The sequence below is a fragment of the Pinus tabuliformis genome, chromosome Q (assembly GCF_031772625.1).
Source record: "Pinus tabuliformis cultivar Carrire ecotype Pingquan chromosome Q, CPIR1, whole genome shotgun sequence".
Classification (NCBI taxonomy): Eukaryota; Viridiplantae; Streptophyta; class Pinopsida; order Pinales; family Pinaceae; genus Pinus; species Pinus tabuliformis.
Window position 1 is genome coordinate 457,642,817 of NC_142296.1, and position 15,787 is coordinate 457,658,603.

A 15,787-nucleotide genomic window follows, 5' to 3' on the forward strand; every position below is an offset into this window, starting at 1 on the left:
GGAAGTGTTATGTGTGGAATTCATTGCTTTATCAAACTGATCACACTCCTTGGTGAGACCTTCATGAGCTCTTCGTCGCTTTCCTGCGGAGGTGAAATCAAGTGGCTAGTTTCTAATTCTTCGCTGCCTTCATTTCTGTAGATCCTCCCACTTTGCGTAGCCCCAAACATCAATTTATTCACATAACCTGCTTTTCACATAGTAGCATCTTAATCCAAGTGTTCAAAGATTTAACGTACTTACCTCGCGGTCCTTTGAGGAAGCATCATTCTACCTCGCTATAGCTGATTGAAGTATCTACTGCGAACTCAATGATAAATCCTCCTATGATTCAATTGAGCCAGTGATCCACAGCGTGCACAATCTTATCTTCCAATTCTTCTAGTCTGCACACCAACTCTGTAGTCCACACAATAGGTTTGTCAAGCCTATGCCTTCCCTGACTGTCTGATAGCTTTGTGATCCACTCGTACAACTCAGAGGGGAAGGATGCAAAGAAAAGTTTGTGTATTTTCATATATAAGTAGAAATATAACCACTCTTCCTTCGATACTAGCGGATTCCTATTTTCCTGTGCCACGAACTCGTGAATCTTCCTGTCCAACCACTCTTCAATTCCTTTCTTTGTCGAATTCTAGTGATACGATATCAGACATATCTTATGCAGATCCTGGTCCCAACAACAGAACCATTTGTTGGCTTATTGGGGCTTGACCCAGGTTCAGAGTTAATTTAGCCAAATAAATCCTTGTACTACTAGCCCTTTCAGTAATAGTCTGTGGAGCGCAGATTGAGGTCTCACTCGATGTAGTATGGGAGGGTGCTAGAACCCGTTTTCCACACCCTGGAGATGTCTAATGAGTTCCAGTGGTATGTGGTTTGACCCTATGTGCAAGTCACTACACACACTTTCCGTTACCTCGCAGCGTGATATACTGCCTTCAGGTAGCCCTACCAAGGGGTTGAACATTGTGCTCTATGTTATTACCCATGATATTACTAGTATTCCAATGTTAGCTGATTATTTTAGCCTACTTGCATGTGTTAAGTTATACTTAACAATATAAACCATTCATATAGGTGCCCGTAGTAAATAAACAGTATAATTGCAAGTTATATCAATCATTCATTAAGCCAAGAACAAATACAAAAAATTATAACAAACTTCTCTTTATTAATTCCTTTCGCAGTTACAAACTCGACTCAGCCCTGCACACTCAGCTGCAGGCTACTAGGCCTATGCACACTCAGCTGCAGAGCCTTCTCCTACTCTACAACCCAAAGGCACACCTTCCACTTGTGACTCAATCACTTAGACTTGTCATTCTCCCTTATCCGTATCTCTCTTTTACACATAGATCCTTGCTCTTATTTATACAATCCATGGTCCACAGACCATGGGTAGGTCTATCCAGCCAACATTGCATTACAAAACTAGGGTAGACTACCTTGTGACTCTATCATACTTTCGCAGCCCACGCCTACAATTTGTGGAGCTTTACAATAAAATTCGGTCAAAACTTGGGCTTTGAGCGCCGAAACATGCCTTCGGGGGATTCTCTTGTCCCTCTACCACTACCATTGATATCGAACTATTCTCATCAATAGTCATTTTGACAATCCATTGGGTTCTCTAGGAGCTGGTGATTGTGGCTCATCTGTAGCATCCATGTTGGGAGTGTTATGTCTCATTATTGATTCTGGTTAGGTGCCACCTCATCCAATTATTTTCCTTTTTAATGGTGCAAAAGAGATTTTCTGTTGGCATCTCATGGATTTATGAAGACACATAAATGGAAGGAAAAAATAAGAACATTTATAAATGTGGAAGCATTTGGCACAGGAGTACTTGATTTAGTTTGTCAATCTGGTCCTGGATCATGGCCTTCTTTGGTCTACACCAAGTGAACAGTTTATGATGCACAATGCAACACAAGATATTTTTCCTATGATTACTGGAGATACATATTATCAAATATTTGTTGAGGACTATGGGGATATCCCGGGATTAGATATTATATTCATCATTAGAGGTTATTTCTATCACACTAGATATGACAAGCCAAATAAAATTTTGCCTAGAAGCATACAAGTTTGAGGGGAGAACTTAATCAGCTTATTGAAAGCACTTTCAAGTTCCTTCTAGTTAAGAAATGCTTAGGAAAGAGTTGATCTCATGGTTGCATAAAATAGCACCCAAGAGGATCGGCCAATTTTCTTCAACTATCTTTCATGGTTTATGGTTATTTATTCAAAGAAAATAGCCAGGATATTACATGTTTTTCCTATGATCTTTATTCTTCTTGCTCTTGTATTTTCCATGTCTTCCAATTTCATGTGTCTCTCCTAGCTCACAGGTCTTTGGTGTATCTTTAAAGGTATGGTGTTGCATGTAGTGGGGCAAATTTTAGCAGTAATTGTACTTGTGGTGTTTTCTTTCTTGAGATTGCTAGTGTCAAATTTAGCTATGAACTAGTATGCACATTCTTGCCAGGCAATGCTTATGTTTGTTCCAAGTGCTCTTGTTGGCTTATTATTGCCAAAGGCAATTTGGAAAGACTCATTAGCTAATAATATGCCTAACATTGATAAGGCTTCTAAAGAGGAATGGGTGAGCCATTGGGGAGCAATCACCTTTTATGCTACAATTACTTGTCTACTTGTATACTGGACTTGGTGGAAGCATTTTGACATTTGGTGGGAAGTAATTTTTGTTTTAACGTGGCCAATTTTCACTATCTCTGACAAATTCTTTGGTCGACATTTGCTTAGGTCACTCATGGATTACATTATTCCACTATTTTTGCCTATTGCATTTTCTCTCTACTTTGGTGGAGTTTGTTTCCAATTTCTGATTGAAAAGATGGGAATGTTTGGTCTGTGCCAGAACCCTATGGATATCTTGTTTTAGCTATTATTGTTGGCTCTATGACTAGAATTATTGTTGTTGATCCCCATTGTGGGGAGTTGGTTATCAAATCCTATACCACTACAGTTGCTTGTACACTCAGTTGATCCCTAATGTGGGGAGTTGGTTAAAAATCCTGTACCACTACAGTTTCTTGTACACTCAGTTGATCCCTACTATGGGGAGTTGGTTAAAATCTTGTACCACTATAGTTGCTTGTACAACTGAGTGTTGTTGTAATGCCATTATCTTCTCAGTTTTTCCCATATAGTGTTGTTGGTCCAAAGAGGCTTTTTTTTCAACACATGTTCCAAACTATAGGGAACAACTTCTTACATTCTTTGTATGATTTGGGAATTATAGATGCTAATACATTGCTTTTTGTATTGAAAAATGCACCTATGCTATCTAATTTTGAGGAGAATAAACTTGGTGGAACTACAAAAACATTAGCCTTTGCTAATTTCAGTGAGGAACTTGTGGTTATAACCGGTGGCCCCATTGATGGTAAAGTTATAGGGTTGACAATGGATCCAATCTATCAATAACAACTAGGGAAATGGCTAGCTACAATAGGATTCTTTCTAGAAAAGAAGTTTGGTTTCCCTTAGGATGGGAAGGATGTTTGGCATAAGGGATTTTATACATCACCTTAGGTGGGGATGCTTTCTCCTTTGAAATGTGAATTCATAACTTGCAGGATTTATAATTTACTTCTACAATGTGGGTAGAATATTAGGTTGCAGAGAAATGAAACAAATATTGGGTTGAAGTTCAGGTAATAGAAATGTTTGTATCTCAATGTGGTCTTGGGATCCCTAGATTTTTATGTGGGATGGTTCCAATCATAGTGGAATTCTTTGTTGTATGCAGAGTATGAAAGTGGTAATAGGTTCAATTGTGTTGGAGCATTTTATAGGCATAATTGATATTCTGGTATTGATATGAAGGTTCTAGATTTCTTGAGTGAAAACAATCTTGAGAAAGAAGGAATATAGTGCCCCTTTCCAAATGATTACTTATGGTTGAATGACCTGAAAATCATACCTTTATAAAAGCTGAACTCTAGTTAGCCACATTTGCATGATATAAATTACAAACCATCAGTCTAAGTCTCCCTCTCTTGCTTTAGACATAAGGGTATCACCATCATCCTCTGCCCTCGTAGTAGCTAAGTTGTTCCCCTTAAAATCATTTCCCTCGTCTGGTTTGCTAGAAACAGTCTCTCCACTATTTGTAGGACCAAAGCTTATTTTAGCTTGAGCTTGCTGAGTTTTTGAAAAGGAAGCCCTGGATGGCCCTATAAGAGAGACCTTGAAATTCATGATTATCTCACTACCACTACCATTGAAATTAATTTCTTCGTGGGCAAGAAATAGAACAGTGGCACCACCACCAAAAGCTTCTCATTAGTTTGGGGCAATAATATTAGTACCGACCATGGTATTTCCAGAGTTCATTTCAGGCCCAAAAGATTCATTATTACTATTATTTGATGTTCCCATTATACCCCGTGAAGAAAACCCATCAATATTTCCACCTTTCCCATCCGATGTGTCACCAGAATTCTGAACCCAAGGGGATATTTTCCCATGGGAGCAAGCCTGCTCATACTCCACGTCATTTGTGAGCATCTCATATCAACAAATTGGACAAAAATTATGTTGTTCAAGCCATGAAAAAATGCAAATAGAATGGTACATGTGTTTACAGGGCATCTATCTTACTTCGGTGCCCACTTCAAATTCATCCTTGCATACTGCACATTGTGTAGAATTGGTAACAAGAAGGTCTTCGGTAATTTTAATGGTGGGCATTGTTCCTATGGAAGCTTTGGAGGCAGGAGGTGTACCATACCTATTGTGGTCATTTTCTACCAGTTGTTGTATAAGCTGATCCAAGCCAAGCCCAAGGAAACAATCCCCAAATTTACCAGGTAATGTGGTGGGTCACTCCCTTGTGCTATCATCAACAAAGAACTACAAACTCCCCCACCCATACCCATCAAATTCTACATCATTTGACCATGAGTAAACATCATGAGATTGAACCCACTAGGATCGATCCAAATTCGTACCATTCCTCCTCTCCCTCTCTACTCCTCATCTTTGGTATCAATATTGTTCTTGTTTTCATCATCGTTCCCATGTTAGAAGAAAGTAACAAGGAATTCCATCATTTGGGTTATGCCATGATCAGTTGTAAGAGTTGTAGAATAACCCCTGGCAGGACCTAGTCTAGCTTGTCGTGGCTGGAATCGCAATCTCCCTTGCTCTTGCCCCTACCCTACCCTAGGTGTATATGGGTGGTACCCAACATTTGGTGTTGGTCTCTCTTTTTCCTCGACAAAGCTTCCATTGCAATGGGGGAAAATGAGAACGTCCTCCCACGCATCAATTCTAATACTCCTTTGCCATTGATGGCACTAGTAACTCTGCCTTTCTCTTCTAGATGACATCCTTACCTGTTAAGATTGGAAACTAAGGCCAAACTCTAAACGGGTCATCTTATTTATGACATCTGATATTTTTCTTGGATTCCTCTCTCCAAGAGGTGTAGGATTGATCGAAATATCATTCGATTCTAACATGTACAAATGAAGTTATGAATTTATTTTGATTATGGTCAAATTGTCAACGTTGGCCAACAAACTTATGTAGGCTCACAAGCCCAACAGTCACGTCTATTCATCCTCAATGTTTCCTATAAATAGAAGGTGACTTAGCCTCATTTGGACACACTCATATTCATAATTCTATCTCTCTCTCCTCATTTATTGGGTACAGATTCCTGGGCCTCTCTCTCTCCACACATCCGAAATTTCAGGAGAGCAAAATTTTAGGAGGCCGAAATTTCAAGAGAACGGAATTTCAAGAGGGCGAAATTTCAGGAGACCAAATTTCTGGATAGTTTGATCAAGCATTGACCAGCATGCATTGAACTCCTTTAACTATGTTTTTTTGAGGGCTATCTCTATTTGGGCAGGTCACATTTATGGGCACAAAAATCGAGGCTAAACGTTGATTGTTGACCAACGTTGACTGCAGTTAGGGCTGACCGCAGGTGGGTTGTTTGACCAGACTTTGAATTGGTTGACTTTGAGTGTTTTGAGGGTTGTTTTATCTTGTTGTTTAGAGGCTAAATTTGAATGAAGTTGATCGATTTGCTGAGGGTCAAATTTGCCATGTTGACCATCGTTGACTTTTATCGTTAGGCTCTTTTGTTGTTGTTATAAATTATCAAATTTTTAAATTGTACTATCTCTCTATTGAATTATTGAAGACTAAAAGAAGATATGATCAAGGGCTTCCTCACATTGGGGTTTATCCCTGGCTGGTGCCACATATTGTGTCCTCTTGTCTTGGCTTATCTTCTATTATTAATTTTTATGTTCTATCTACATTTTTCTATCATGTTGATGTGATTGCTAATATGAATATTGATACTAGGCTAATAAAGAAATTGAAGTAAAATTTCTCTAAAGTATAGAACATGCCATTATTTCCTAAAACTAACATGGTATCGGAGTTGAGGTGAAGAGAAGGCCCAAGCAAGAGTGAAAGAGAAATCACCAAAGATAGTTGGACAAGGACAAAAGGTTCAATGGGTTCCTAATCCTACTTCTCAGCTGAAGACAAGCTCCATGATAAATTTGACTATCATGGATGGAATATGTCTCTTGATTTGACCTTGGAAGAAAAAGAAGTGATGGACTATGTGCAGGGTAAAATCCCTCAACCTCCTTCAAATGCACCTCCAACTATGAAGACCAAGTACAATAGGGCTGAATTCAAATTAAAGAAGATTATCAAGGATTCCATTGACAAGCATGTGGTGGCCTACATCTCCAAATTGAATACTTCCAACGAGATCTACGACATGTTGGTTTGCATGTCCAAGGTTAGTAATGTAATTAAATCTTGTTTCTCAAGAATAAGTTGAAGGATATTAAGAAGGGAAAGGAAGAGGATATTCAATCCTATTTCTTGAAGATTACTAAGATCAAGAATGATCTACACTCGATTGGAGAAGCCATTCCTGATAGGGAACTTACTCTCACCACCTTGGAGACTCCCACCTCAATGGTATGTATTTAAAACCACTATACTCAACAATGATCGAATTCTAGGGTTTGAAGAATTGATGTCGAGATGCATTCAAGAAGAAACAAGAATCGTGGCACAACAAATTCCTTCTAATAGAAGCAACCCCACTACATTCTCCACTCATGCCAAAAAGGAGAAACAATGCAAGGTCTAAAGGTCATTTCCATGGAAAGCCTGGATCTAAGCGAGGAATGAAGGGCAGGTTCTTTGTTTGCAATAAGTTCGGCCACTATGCAAGGGAGTGTCCGAATAGAAGGGAAAAATTGCATGATGATGATCAAAATCATTCTAGGGGCAACTTCAACAACAATGATCAAAGGAATGGCAGGTCCAATGGAAAAGGAAAAAGGAATGTAGGACATCAAGGAAATGGTCGAACCTCCAAGAAATCAAGGAATTCCAGGTATGAAGAATCAAATGTTATTAATAATAAGAAAAATGAGTACTATCTTATATCGACCCTCTCCATTACCTCTCGTCCAAACACTTTGGGAAATTGCCTGATTGATAGTGGTGCCTCAAGGCACTTCACCAGATACAAGGAAGCCCTCTCTAATGTCATAGAAAAGGAGACAAACTTGGAGATCATCCTTGGAGACGATGCCACATATCCCATCAAGGGAGTAGGGAATGTTACCCTTCAATTTAATCAAGGTAACACTATTGATTTGCAAGAAGTACTATATGTACCTTATCTCAAGAAGAACCTGGTGTCCAATTCAACTATGGAGGACAAAGGATTCAAGGTGGAATTCATCAATGGAAATTTACGTGTTTGGAAAATAAATTTTAAAGCTACTTTTACTCTTGGGTTCAGGGTTGACACTATGTATGAATTTGGAGGAAGCCCATTGGGAGCCATGTCTTGCGACACATCCCTACAATCTGAACTATGGCACCCGAGGTTTGCCCATATTCATTACAAGGCCCTACCCAATGTGAGACAGATGGTGACAGGTACATCAGAGTTCAAAGTAGTGCATGAAGGTGTATATCCAAGATGTGCCGAAGGAAAACTTACAACGGGACCATTCCCCTCAAGTAATAACAAGACCACAGATATATTGCAAATGATCCACTCTTAGATATCTGGTATGATGCCCGTAAAGTCTATGGGAGGATACTTATATTATATCACCTTTACAACAGATTATTCGAGCAAGACCTAGATCTACTTCTTGACGAAGAAGGATGAAATGTTCACCTGGTTCCGACACTTCAAAGCCTTGATCGAAAAATAGTCCAAGAAGAAAATCAAGATATTGAGGACTAATAATGGGACCGAGTACGAATCCAATGAATTCCAAGATTATTGCATAGAAGTTGGAATTAAGAGGGAGACTACAACACCATACACTCCTGAGCAGAATGGTGTGGCTGAAAGGAAGAAATGCTCTATTGTAGAAGCAGTTCATTCCATGCTTCATGATTAAGGCCTTCCGAAGTTCCTATGGGCTGAAACTACAAATACCACTATGTCTATTCAAAACTGATGCCCTCATCAAGCATTGGACTCCAATACTCCTGAAGAAATGTTCATTGGTAAGAAACCCGATGTCTCTCATTTTAGAATTTTTAGAAGTCCCATATATTTTCATGTGCCGAAAGAGAGAAGAACCAAATTGGGTGCATCTGGGAAGAAAGGAATCTTTGTGGGCTATAGTGAAAATTATAAGGGATATATAATTTATGTGGTTGGTCAAAAGTAAGTTGAGATAATTCATGATGTCACCTTCGACGAAGATATGGCCCTCGGGAAGATAAACAACCTTACTATCCTAAGGAAGGAAAAAGAAGTTAACACGGTAAATCAAGGTGAAAAAGAGGACGAAAAGATGCTTGATGTTGATGGACCTATGTATCCTATAGATCCACTCCCTCATGAGCCTTCCTCCTCCAAAAGGAGAGCCTCATGGCTTAGGGATACTCTCGAAGATGCCAAGAGACACATTGTAGCAATGGGGAATTTACGTGAAAGCAAGAAGTTGAACATATATCAAGGATATTTGACTGGCATGAGCACTATCATTCAAAATGAGACTTCATCATTAAAAGAATTCATGAAGCATAAAGTATGGAAGGATGCTATGAATGAAGAATACAAGTCAATTATGAATAATGATGTATGGGAAGTGGTCCCTAGACCCCAGGACAAATTGGTTGTCACCTCTAAGTGGCTATAAAAAATCAAGCATGGAGCTGATGGAAGTGCAGATCCTCGCATTCACAAATGTAAGAGAGAGTTGGCTTCTGAATTTGAGATGAAGGACCTAGGATTGATGCACTATTTCCTAGGGTTGGAGGTCTGCCAAAAGAAAGGTGAAATTTTCCTCTCTCAAGGAAAATATGTTGTGAAGATATTGGAAATATTTGGGATGCTGGACTGCAAGCCTGTGACTACTCTGACGGAACTTAACTTTAAGAAGTTGTGTGGTAGTGCTACTAGACCTGAACTGGGAAATGCTTTTGACTATTGTCAACTCATAGGAGCATTGATGTTCTTGGTGAAATCTTGTCTGGCCATATGTTTTGTAGTTAACACATTGATCCAATATATGACTGAGCCTCATAATGTACATTAGATTGGTGCCACGAATCTTTTGAGATATCTTTAGGGCACAATCACTCATGGACTGAGATACACTGTGGGATATGTGAGGTTGCATGGTTATTATAATGTTGATTGAGCCGGCACTATGGTGGATCACAAGAGAACTTTTGGATGTTGTTTTTCTTTGGGTTTTTCTTCTATATCTTGGATGAGCAGGAAGAAAAAATCGGTTGCCTTGAGCACCACCGAGGCCAAATACATAATTGCTAGTATGGCCTCTTGTGAAGTTCTCTGGTTGAGGAAGCTCTTCAGTGAACTATTTGGACATGTGTTGGATATCACCGTGATTCTCCGTGACAAGCAGAGTGGGATCTAATTATCAGAGAATCTCATGTTTCATGATCGCTCCAAGGGTATAGATATTAGGTACCAATTTATCAGGGATATGGTAGAACGACAAGTAATAAGGATCCATCACATTGGTATTGATGAGAAGGTCATCGATATTTTGACAAAGCCCCTTGAGAAGGTCAAATTCTTGGCCTTCCGAGAATGACTCCCTGTTGTGGAGAGACCCTCTTATGAGGATCCTGTATGAGATGGACATTGAGCTCTGGGAGCTCCGAGGGGCTTGGGGTACTTCTTGGAGAAATAAGGAACCATAACATGAGTGGTTGAGCCTTCCCCTAGTGGTTTTCTGTGTATACGATGAGTGGTTCAGCGTTCCCTTGCGATACCCCTTGGCAACATGTAGGAAGGATGAGTGGTTCATCCTTCTCCTGCTAAGACATCCTACACATGCAGTTTGGGACCCATGGGAAGTGCCGCTCATCTGGCCAATGAATATGGAAATGAGGATAGGGACCATAGTACTATCGATGGATGCATCATGTACTACCATACTCCCTATGCTAAGATGACTGATATTGATCTAGGACCAATTGGAACTAACTTTGAGTCAGTAAGAGTGGTATGAGACACTCTCTTTTGATTGGAACTGACTTCAGGTCAGTAAGAGTGGTATGACACACTCTCCTTTGATTGGGATTGACTTCCAGTCAGTAGAGAATGGTATGTTACATTCTCTATCACTTCTTCTTCTTCATAGTTCAGTAGATTAGAGCAGAGCAGGGCGATGCATTGATGGTAGAGATAGTACAGATTGGCAGATGGATTAGCAAATGGAGTTCTCCCTAGTTGAGAGGGAGCACTAAAATTTGCAACTAGGACCAAACTCCACATGGTTCATCTTATTTATGACAATTGATATTTGTCTTGGATTCCTCTCTCTGAGAGGTGTAGGATTGATCTAAATATCATCTGATTTTGACATGCGCAAATGAAGTTATGAATTAATTTTGATTATGGTCAAATTGTCAAGGCAGCCAACAAACTTATGTATGCCCAGAAGCCCAACAATTACATATATTTATCCTCAACGTTACATATAAATAGAAGGTGACTTAGCCTCATTTGGACACACTCATCTTCACACATCTCTCTCTCTCTCTCCTCATTGATTGGGTACAGATTTCTTAGCCTCTCTCTCTCCACACATCCGAAATTTGAGGAGGCCAAAATTTCAAAAATTTCAGGAGGCCAAAATTTCAGGAGAGCGAAATTTCAAGAGGCTGAAATTTGAGGAGAGCAAAACTTCAAGAGAGCGAAATTTCAGGAGACTGAATTTCTGGACAATTTAACCAAGCATTGAATAGCATGCGTTGACCTCGTTTAACTATGTTTTTATGAGGGACATCTCTATTTGTGCATGCCACATTTCTGGGCACAAAAATCAAGGCTAAATGTTGATTTTTGACCAGCATTGATTATAGCTAGGGTTGACCGCAAGTGGGTTATTTGAACAGACTTTGACTAGGCTGAATTTGACTGTTTTGAGGGATGTTTTATCTAGTTGTTTGGAGGTTGAAGCTGACTAAATTTGACCAATTTGGTAAGGGTCAAACATTCCCTGTTGACCATCATTGACTTTTTTGGTTAGGGCTCTTTTGTTGCTGTTATAAATTATCATATTTGTAAACTGTACTATCTCTCTCTGTTGAACTATTGAAGAATAAAATCATATTTGATCAAGGGTTTCCCCACATTGGGGATTGTCCCTGGTTGTTGCCACATCTTCTGTTCTCTTTTCTTGTCTTGTCTTCTACTATTTATGTTTATGTTCTATCTATATTTTACTATCATGTTCATGTGATATTGGGATAATAAAGAAATTGAAGTACAATTTCTCTAAAGCATAGAACATACCATTGTTGCCTAAAATTAACATTACATGTATCCCACCCAATTCCTCCCTTCCTCCTCCCCCTATTGTTTCTCAAAGCCTGCAATCCAATAACATCTGTGTGTCACTGATAGGGATCATCGTGACTCTAGCAAAATGATATGCATTGAAATTCTTTATGTAGTCCACTTCAAGTGGACCCAATGCACCTTAATACCTAGAATCTCAAGTCTAATTGTATATGTTCCCATGTGATTTGCTTCTTGAGAAGCACAACCATTTCTCGACTTTCCACCTGAACACATGACTGCTCAACTCTAATAAGTCACAATAATAATAATAGTAATAATAATAATAATAATAATAATAATAATAATTTTATTTTTTCATTTGACAAGTACATTACATGACAACTGAAATACATTAAATGAAGACTAAACATAGTTACATTTTCCAACATCATGGTGTCTTCCCACATATTGTAGTTTTCTGCACCTAAAAAAATTTATGTCAAGGCATTTCACACACCATGGATAAGTGATGATGCTATTTGCACACAAATTTCACAAGTTCAACCCTGTCAGTTGAACTTAACACCAATTTAACTATTCTTTGTTACTAAAGGTTAGTTATATACAGAGACATAATTGTTAAAAGCATAGCAAACTATAATAAAAATCAATCAATCAAAATAATACATAACACAATAATGTTGGTATTATATACCCTACAAGTGCTTTGCTTAACTTAACTTGGATTTTATTGATAAAATTATTTCCTGAGCATGCCGAACTTTTCTGGTCTCATCCTTAGCTCTCTGACATAGACCTTATTTGGCCTCCAATCTGAGAGATTCCAAATATCTTATTTCTCTAATACAATTTTGGGAGATAAAGTTAGCAGATTAAGAAATAGTTTGATGCCTGATTGTGAAAAAATAACCTATAAAGGAACTAGAAAAATAAAGACAAGTGGAAAATCACATTAGTTCTTTGTGTCAGGTGATCCTTTATTGATCAATTTTCTCAAAAAAATGAAAAATTTAAAAAAAATCTCATATTTTAATAAGAATCATTGTTTCTAGATATAAAATATTTTTAAATGAGATTTGGCAATTTGGTCCTTAGGTGCAACCCGCTAGGGGACACTCCAATTACAACCCTCTAGAGGATACTCACGTAACTTTACATCTTTGATATAATTTATATAACTTAAGAGTTTCCTCACTTTCAAGGTCAAGTATATCTCTTATCAACTCTTTGTTGATGGCACAATTCTCCTTGGATAACATCTACAAACAAAGGCTAAATGTTGTCCTTATAAAGGAAGGATGGAGTTTACTCATAAAAAAATGGCACTATCTATCCATGAAATCATCTCCATTGCTAGGAGAGAACCTTGGAAATCTGGGAGATCCATTTAAATAAGTCTTCAAGAGCTTTCAGATCTATAGGAATGCCTATATGAAACAAAGTAAAAAGAACTGGGAAGTGATAGCAGAGAAAAAAGGAGTCAAGGACTCAACCCTTACAAAAGAGATGGCTATACTAGGGAAGGATGCTCCATCTCTTGAATGCATCTTTCAGTGCATGCCTTATATTTAGTTGGAGAATCGTCGTAGTTCTAAACATGTTCTTGAAGAGATAAGAAATGTTATGAGAGAAGATGCCCCTTTTAAACTGGTGTAGAATTTAACAGGAGGAAATAGTAATCCATCATTTAACAACATCTAAGAATGTTTGCGAGTATAATGGACCATTCAATATCTAAGCATACATGAGGGTAAAGGCTTGTGTTCTATTAGAGTTGAGGTTAGTAAGAATGTACTTGAAATTTTGACTTCCTGAAACACCACAAGTTGTGTTGAAGTGTAGTTCCATATAAGATCTTTCATTTAGATATTGTAATTCCATGTGAGTCCATGGAAACTAAATTTTGTAGAAGAATGCTTACCTAAATAGATATTTATGTTAAAAGCTTGGAGTTCAATGGTTCATGTGAGGAGATTCCATCTTCCTACATTCCTATAAATATTTTTTTTCAATTTTTCTAATTGATATTGATAGACAAACATAAGAAAGTAATTCATATTCATAAAAGAACTATAGAGATTATTGTACTAGGTTGCAAGATGTAATAGTATCATTCCATTGATTAAAAGAACAAATTCTTAAGGAGGCAGGGACAACTTTTATGCTTAGAATTTGTGTGTGGAATCATCTAAGTAGCATAGGTGCTTACATTCAATTTCTGATATTGGAAAGATTAACCAAGCTAGATTCTGAATTGAAACCAAAGAATTATCACCATTTTGTTGCTATCATTTTTTGTTTTCATTTCTCATGACTGAACTATATTACCAAATGAAGAGAAATATGTTGTTTTGATTGTAATTCTCTGTGCTCCAAACGTTTTGCAAAGAAAGATGCATTGATCTAATGAAATGTAAATTTTCCTAAAAATTACCTTAAAATAATGTAAGAGTAGAGAATTAGCATCATTAATTGGAAAATAACTTGATCTGTTGATCACCATTGAAACCTATTCACTGTCGTAGTAGTATTCCAAATTAATGAAAACTAAGGGGACAAATAAAATTTCCCAAGTTGTAAATAAATTTTTAGTGTGGGAACATGAAAATATTTGGACTAGTCCTTATTTCATGTTTTACATGGAATTGTTGAATGACCTGAAAATCATACCTTTAAAAAAGATGAACTCTAGCTAGCCACAATTATATGATATAAGTTACAAACATACAGTCAAAGTTTCACTCGCTTGCTTCAGACATAAGAGTATCACCATCATCCTTTACCCTCACAATAGCTAAGTTGTTCCCCCAAACATCAATTCCCTCGCCTGTTCTACTAGAAATAGTTTTTAAACTATTTTTAGGACCAGAGCTTGTTTCAGCATGAGCTTATCGAGTTGTTGAAATTGAAGCCCTAAATGGCCCTGCAAGAGAGACCTCAAAGTTCCTGCTTGTCCCTCCACCACTACCATTGGCATTAGTCGCTTCGTGGACATGAAGTATAACAATGACACCACCACTAGAAGCTTCTTTTTCATTTGGGGCAATACTACTAGTACGTACCATGATATTGCTACAACTCATTTTAGGCTCGAAAGGTTCATTATTACTATTATTATTTGATGTTCCCAAAGTACCCCGTGAAGAAAACCCATCAAGATTTCCACCTTGCCCATTCGATGTGTTGCCAGAATTCCGAACTCAATGAGATCTTTACCCACGGGAGCGAGCCTACTCATACTCCACGTCATCTGTGGGCATCTCATATCGACAAACTGGACAATGATTATGTTGTTCAAGCCACAGAAGAATGCAAACAGAATAGTGCATGTGTTTACAAGGCATTTGCCTTACTTCAATGCCCACTTCAAGTCCATCCTTCCATAATGCACACTATGTAGAATCCATAAAAAGACTTTGGTGCCCACTTCAAATTCATCCTTCCATACTGGACATTATAGAATCTGTAAAGAGAACAATATGTAGAGTCCGTAAAAAGAAGGTCTTGGGTAATTTTAATGGTGAGCATAGGACCTATGGAAGCTTTGGAGGCAGGAGGGAATATAATATAATTATAAGTTTTTAAGAATTTAAAAAATATTTAACTTTTAATATATTATGTTACAGGAAGGAGGGAATATAGTATAATTATAAGTTTTTAGGAATTTAAAAAATATTTAACTTTTAATATATTACGTTATGATAATATGTTTTAAATGAGATTGGATATGATAATATATTATAGATGAAATTGGATTAGAGTTATTGTATTTTTGTAGAAATAAATATTGATTATGTAAAATATGTATAAATTTTATTTTTAAATAATAATGGTGTTTTTTTAACTAAGTAATCCAATAGGTGATTTAGAGATTCAAGTATTTAAAAGAAATGCACATTTTTTAAATAAATTGTGTAAAATGCTTTAACATAAAGAATTACTTTTTAA

The 15,787-nt window shown here is 37.5% G+C and overlaps 2 pseudogenes; one reads left to right on the plus strand and one right to left on the minus strand.

Annotated features, from left to right (window-relative positions):
* The first annotated feature begins 1,594 nt into the window (after positions 1–1,594).
* LOC149220178 (uncharacterized) lies at positions 1,595–3,456 on the plus strand (annotated as a pseudogene).
* Positions 3,457–4,011: 555 nt separating this feature from the next.
* On the minus strand, positions 4,012–5,366 carry LOC149220179 (E3 ubiquitin-protein ligase RING1-like; annotated as a pseudogene).
* Positions 5,367–15,787: the final 10,421 nt, after the last annotated feature.